We start from the raw sequence: 7,476 nt of genomic DNA, 5'->3' as shown, positions 1-7,476 counted from the left end.
ACCACCCTGGGCCTTGTGGTGGCCCCAAGGGAGGGAGAGGGAGAGGGAGCGGGGCTGGGGGTGTGGAGACAGGGTCCTTGGGGGCTACAGTCTAGCGGGGGCCGGCTGGGGAAAGAAAGGCACTGTCCAGGCGAGGCCCAGGCAGATGAGGGGGGCCGTCCCTCCCAGACATGGTGTCAGCCTCTCCAGAGGGAGACACTGCTGTCCTTGCACCACCTGCCCTCGGATTCGTGAGGGTCCAAGAGGAGCCACCCTAAGCCCCAAGGTCTGTTTCTCGACTGTGGATGGGAAAGCTCTGGCCATTCGAGAAGACCCAGGGGCCTGGCTTGATCCACAGCTTCGAGGGCTGTGCTGCTGGTTGGGGTTTCAAGGGACCCAGGAGACGAGGATGGGGTAGACAGGCGAGTGCACCTTGCCACAGAGCTCCCCTGAGACCTGCCGGTGGCCTTGGGGTTATTTTCCCACTCGTAGCGACTTCAGTTTCTCCATCTTTAACATAAGGTGCTAGCTCAGTTGTTTTCAACTGTTTCCCGGAAGCTTTGCTTGCAGGGAGGTCACACTTTGAACCTTTGGTTCAGCCTGAGCTGGGGCTTCCTTGAGTAGCGTCGGGGTTGGGGGGTCCTTCCTTGCTGTCTCCCCCTTGGTCTCTGTAGTTCGCTGAGAAACCTAGGGCCCCGACAGGGCACTTCTTGCCTTAAAGATTGTCTGTAGGGCCCCTTCTGCCTCCAAAAACTCGAAGCAGGGGCCAGGAACTAATTCTGGGTAATTATTTAGTAACTTTAATTCAGATCTGAGCCCACACTTCCCAAAACATGTTGGGACCCAGAGCCTCTGGCCCCACTGCCTGCCCCGGCCAGACCCAGCTGTCATTGAGGCATCTCCCTCCATATCCCCCACCCCTGTGACTGCCGCCTGTGGGCACCGTGCTTTGTACTGGCCTCGTTTAATTCCTGTAACAACTCTGTGAGGCTGACACCATTTATATCACCCTATTAAACGGAGGAGCTGGGGCCGGGACCCAGGCATGGGCGCCAAAGCCCTGATCCACGACCACAAGGCTCTCCGACCTGGTTATTTACACTGTGGGACCCAGAATGACCAGGTGGGGTCAGCGGCCTGGCTGGGCCAAGCCACGCAGGACAAAGGCCCAGCTGGCTGACTGGCTGGGCAGGGTGTGCCTGTCCCACATGCCCAGGGGACAGGGGTGCGCTGCTTGCTGTCGAGTGGGGCACCAGCAGCTCCAGGCCCCTTCAGTAGCAGCTGCTGACCCACTGAGTCCAAAGGGCTGGCCAGCCCCACCCAGCAGGCAATGCAAAGGCCCTGCCCTTCCCAGGGTCACTCTGGCTGGCCTCTGTCTCTGCCGGGCAGGACCAGGGCTCCAGGTTGGGCCCCTCACCCTCAAGCCCATAGCCTCAGCCTGTGCGCCTACTGGTCTCCCGACTGGGGCTGCCTGGCGTCCACCTCCAACCCCAGAGTCACACACTCAGCCGCCCCTCCCCTCCTCCACCAAGGCTGTAGCACGTTCCCAGAGGGAAGTTAGAAAAAAGGAGCAGAGCATGTGAGGACACATGAAGGCAGCAGGGGACTCTTCCCATCCTCAAAGGTTAGGGTCTGTTTCCCCCCTGACTCCTGACTCATTTTAGAGAGGGGAAGACTGAAGCTGGGAGGACAAGGGAGTGGCCGATGTCCCTTGAGTGGAGCAGAGCAGAGGTCGTGAAAGTCACTGGGCTGGCTTTGGCTCTGTGGCTGGCAGGTGAGGGACAGGTGGAGGGGTGAGCTGTGTGCAGCAGCACCTGCTTGCTGAGCTGGGAGTGTCGTGTTTGCAGAGGTGGCTGGAAGATGCCGGAATTCAGGGCCAGGTGGAGGGGGTGGCCTTTCCAGGTGTGTGCGGCACTCCCCAGCCCTCCCTGACTCAGCTCGACCCTCCCAAAGCGCCCGGCTCCCTGTACACCTGGGCAGCTGCCCTCCTGGCACGCCCCTTGCCTGTAGTGTTAACATGTACACAATTTTCCCGGGGCCCTGAAGGCCGTGATTTAAGATGCAGGAAAGGAAAATTAGGAACAAAAATGGGTGAGTTTATCTCTCTACTTCCCCTTTGCAATCTCTTGGCCCTGTGGCTTCCTGCCAACAGACAGATGGGAAACCGGGAAGAACATTTTGGGGGAGGGAGCGGTGTTTGCAGGCAGATGGATGTTGGCAGTTTTGCCTCTAAAACCTGTTGCTCTAACCTACTGAGCTGTTGTTCTCCAAGAGGGAGACTCCCAGGAGGCATGGGGGAGCCAAGGGTAGCTGCCTTCCCCGGCAGGAGTCCAATCCTAAAATGACACTTGGCATGTGAAAAAGTACTTGTCAAGGCCACAAGGCTCTGCTGAATTTTGTTTTCTCTTTACGCCCTGCTTGATTCCAAAAGGGATTGGAGGCAGCTTACAAAACTACATAAAACACAATAGGATAAAAATAGATCAGAGAGAAAACAGCACTGGAACAAATAGTGCAATGAACCAAGAGGGTAGTGCACAGAAAGGTTCTTTGGCTAGGCCTCCACAGTTCTCAAAGGTGGGCTGCAAACAGGACTCTGAGCTTCCTATCGGTCAGAGCAAAGAGGGAAACCTGCCTGTCTTGAGACTCACAGAGGCTAAAACCAGCCCAGGGCAGCTCAGCATTTTTGGACGCTGCGGTTTGAGAGGAATTCTTGCAGTACCTTTGAAGGGGTGAGGGGTGGTGTCCCACGTAACACCCTCAGTAACAGTCTTAGGACAGATTGCTGTGGTCTGAATGTTTGTGTCCCCTCAAAATTCTTATGTTGAAATCCTAACCCCCAAAGTGACAGTGTTAGTAGGTGGGGTGCTTGGGAGGTGATTAGGTCATAGGATCCCCCCAAAAGGATTACTTCCCTTATTAAAGAGACCCCAGCGAGTCGCCTTGTTCCCTGGGAGGACGCAGTGAGAAGGTGGCACCTATGAACCAGGAAGCAGCCCTCTCCAGACACCAAACCTTGACCTTGGCCTTCCCAGCCTCCAGAACTGTGGGAAATAAGTTTCTGTTGTTTATAAGCCACTCAGTTTATGATGTTTTGTTATAGTAGCCTGAACAGACTAAGACACAGACAGGGTCGCACGATCCCCTCAGGCTGCCGTCTGCAGAGACGCGCAGTATCAGCTGAGGGCTCCATGCCAAGGCCCCGCTCAGGAAACCCGAGTCCGTGGAGGGCCTGGCGCAGCCCAAGTCATTCATCCAACAGACGCGATTCAGATTCTCCTGGACGAGGGCTTCTCCACCTCAGCACTATTGACGTTTGGGGCTGGGCCGTCCTTTGTTACTGGGGACCAACGTGTGCATTGTAGGATGTTTAGCAGCGTCCCTGGCCTCTACCCGCTAGATGCCAGAGCCCTCAAGCTGTGACAGTAAAAAATGTCCCCAGACATTTCCAAAAATCCTGTCGGGGGCTGAACAACACTGCTCTTAGAGGTGGGGCGAGACAAAATTTTTTTAGATAAAGGACAATTTAAGACAAAAAATGTTTTGGGGCTTTTTATTCGAAGCAAAAAAAAAAAAGATTTATGGAGTCCCTTGGGAAAAATGTATATAGTTACCTTTTTTCATTTTTTTTAAGGGGTGGGGGTTGTGAGGAAGGGTGCTCAGTTGCCTTGTTTGTTTGTTTGTTTGCCCTAAATGTGTTCACAGGAGCCTTGTTTGTTTTTTTTGTTGAGACAGAGTCTCACTCTGTTGCCCAGGCTAGAGTGCCGTGGCGTCATTGTAGCTCACAGCAACCTCAGACTCCTGGGCTCAAGCCATCCGCCTGCCTCAGCCTCCTGGATAGTTGGGACTACAGCACACACGGCTGGGGTTTTTGTTTTTTGTTTTTTTCCTTTCTTTTTGGTAGCGACGGGGTCTCGCTCTGGCTCAGGCTGGTCTCCAACTCCTGAGCTCAAGCGATCCTCCTGCCTTGGCCTCCCAGAGTGCTAGGATTACAGGCGTGAGCCACCTCGCCCGGCCTGTACTTACCTTTTAAGTTACCTACTTGATTGAGAAAATTGACATTCTTTCTAGCCAGTAAAATGTTTCTCTGTGAGTACACTTGGGAAGTGGCCATCCAGAGGCAGCTTTCCAATATTTCATCCTGAAGTCAGAGTGGGAAATGTATTAAGAAGGTGGCCCGGGGCCAAAGGGCTGCTCTTTGAATACCTAGGGCGGCAAGAGGACCGTGTCATTTCCCGGCTGACTTGGAAGATGAAGCTGCGTCAATACCATTTCTTCCTCGCCTGACCCTAGCTAAGTCCGGGTTGACTACAGGGAGTTTGCGGTTATAGTCTCTAAAAGCAGAAGTCTATAGTGCAGATTCATTTATTCATCAGATATTTGTTGAGCACCTACTATGTGCCTAGCACCCTGGGAGGTGCTGGAAGATATAACAGTAGACAAGACAGACGTGGTCCCAGGACCCCTTCCTCCAAAAAAAATTGCTAAAATTATATTTATGACTCTGTTGCTATAAAGATGAATGTTCTCATTATATAGTAAAACCTTTTCTTTGACCTACAGATTCACCTATTTTCTCCTGATTTTAAAAGAAATTATAACACTTTTGTGGGCCCCTAAAGGCGCTGAGAGCCCGACACTGTGCCCACTGAACCTGGAGGAGAGGTCGCCTGCAGGGTCCTGGGTCGGAGGGGCGGGAAACAGACACTCCACGAGCAAGAGGCGAGTAGCAGCACCTCGGACCGTGCTAATGAGAAGGACACACACGGCTGGGTGCTGGGAGGGGGAAGGACCCAGGGGCTCACTGTAGGTGCGGTGACAGGGGCTCCCTGAGCAAGTGGCATTTAAGCCAGACCCGGTGGCTGAGGAGGAGCTGGGACGTGAAGGGCAGAGACGAGCGTGTCTGGGGAATGAAGGATTCGCCTAGCTGTCGGCTGGAGCCTCTGGGGGGCGGTGACATTCCTGAGACGGGAGCACTGAGGGGACACCAATTTGGGGAAAGGTAGAGTTTGGTCTCCGATGTGTGGAAGCCATTGCAAGTGGCAGTGGCAGGAAGACAGCTGTCGTGAAGTGAGTGCTATATGGACAGAACGTGTCCCCCAAACACTGCATGCAGCCCTGACTCCCATGTGATGGCGCCAGGAGTTGTAGGAGTCGTAGGAGTCATAGGAGGTGGGGTCTCTGGGAGGTAACTAGGTTTAGATGAGGTCCTGAGGGTGGGGACCCCATGATGGGATCAGTGTCCTTGTAAGGAAAGGAAGAGACCAGAGCACTGTGTGTGTGTCTCTCTCTCCCCTCCCTTGTGAGGACACAGCGAGGACTCCGCTGTCTGGAACCAGGAAGAAAACCCCACCAGCACCTAAATCTGCCAGCACCTTGATCTTGGACTTCCCAGAACAGAAAGAAATGTCTGTTGCTTAAACCCCTGTCTGTAGTATTTTGCTATAGCAGCCCGAGCTAAGCTAGTGGGCAACTGCCTACTGTCTGGAGAAAACACATGGAGACGTGGGCGTCGTCAGCAGAGCTGGAATTCAAAGCCTGGCCAAGGAGTGGGAGCAGGGACAGCTCTGACCTTGATGAACGCCCAACGGGAGGGCAGGTCAGGATGGGGGACTTGGTCCCCCATGATCTGCTGAGTCTCCCGTTAGCCCCGGTCTGGGGTTGGGTAGTTTATCCAGGCTGGAGGGAGGGGGCTGCCCTCTGCCTGCTGCTCCCCTGTGCCCACCCGCTGGGCTCTGTACACCAAGTGGGCACAATTGACTGCTTGTCGATAGCTGGGACCTGGGGGCTGTTTCCATCTGCACTTTGTCCGTCCGCCATGTGACCCAGGAATTATTTAGAGATAACAGACCCGAGGGCAATCTGTGGTGATGAAAATGGAGTTTTTCTTCCAGACCCAATTGACCCAAAGATGGATCAAACTTGTGACCTTGGACCAACAATCCATCAAAGTCATGGCCCCAGGCCACAGCTGGGAGAATGAATCCGTCCCTGTGTCCACAGTCAGCGTCCCTGTGTCCTTGTTCTATAGAAACCTCCCTCACCCTCGAGTGGGAGTGGTGGGCCACACGTGTGTCCTCGGGGAACACGAGACCCTCCAGGGGCTGTGGGGATAAATGTCAGAACTTTTAATAATTATGGTTTATCTTAACCTACAATTTTCTATTTTGGAAAGTACAGAATACATTAGGCTGGGGGAAGTTTGTCTCCCTTCCTGCGGCTGCTTTTCAGCAACTTCCAAATCCTGGGCTGCTGGACGCCTTCTCTGAAGAGTGGCCCGGGACGCTGCAGCCGGAGGGTTCCTTCTGAAGTGCTGCTCTGAGCCCACATGGTGAGGGGGGCTCCTTCCGTGACTCCCCAAGGCCTGAGGTTCGAGGTCCTTCCCAAGCCTGGACCTCCCAAACCCCGAGCCACTCTCAGTGAGCAGCTGCCAGGCCTGGCCCTGCAGAACATGGAGTGGTTTCCTGAATGCTCTGAGCTGCCACCACTGCTGCTGCTGGAACCACCGTCCCCCCACCGCCTCGACAGGACAGCTGTTTCACCTCCTGGAAGAGGCCTCCATACCCCAGCGAGAGCTCAGCAGTCTTGTATGGCAACAGCTCCGCCAGCGCCCTCTGTCTCCCAATCGCGGGACTTAGCTGCCCGCTTACGGGCTACGTTCCTGCCCATATTAGTTTCCTTATTGTTGCGATAGCAAATGACCACGAACGTGGTAGCTGAAACAACAGAGCGTTTCCTTACAGCTCTTGTCAGAAAGCCTGAGTGGCTTTCACCGAGCTGAACTGGAAGTGTCCGCAGGGCCGTGTTCCTTCTGCAAGTGCCAGGTGAGACCTGCTTCCTGCCTTTCCCGGCTGCTCGAGGCCTCCCGCATGCCTTGGCTCCTGGCCCCTTCCTCCGTCTTCAAAGCCAGCATGGAGCACCTTCAAATCTCTCTCCATTCCTCTCTCTCCTTCCTCTGACCCTCTCGCCCCTCTCTCACGAGGGGCCTGTGATCACCCTGGGCCCAGGGGATAATCCGGGACAATCTCCCCATCCCGAGGTCCGCAACACAATCCCGTCTGCAAAGTCCCTTTTGCTATGGGAGGGGCATATTCACACGTTCTGGAAATTAGGATGTGGGCACCTTGGGTAGCGGGTGCATTGTTCTGCCCACCACACTCTCCTGGGCAAGTGTCTTGTTCACTCTGTGTCTTCCAGAGTGGGTAGAAGTTAAGAAGTATTTTCGAGTGAGTGGGTGAATGAATAAATGCGTAGCTGCCCGGCGGCTGGGGTGGGGAGGCAGAAGCCAGACGAGGACAGTGGGTAAGCAAGAAGAGACCTGGGTGTGACCGGAGCCGGCCCCCTCTGAGCTGGCTACTTCTGCCAACTCTGCTCTGCCGACAGTCTGGGCCTCTGGCCCCCCTGAGCTGCAGGTGACGGGGCTCCTTCTCCACAGGGCACGGGGCAGTGGGTGGACCTGCAGCCTGTGCCCAAGGAGGCTCTGGGCACAGAACCAGA

This window comes from Lemur catta, chromosome 15, assembly GCF_020740605.2.
Source record: "Lemur catta isolate mLemCat1 chromosome 15, mLemCat1.pri, whole genome shotgun sequence".
Lineage (NCBI taxonomy): Eukaryota > Metazoa > Chordata > Mammalia > Primates > Lemuridae > Lemur > Lemur catta.
Note: the sequence above shows the minus strand (reverse complement) of the source record.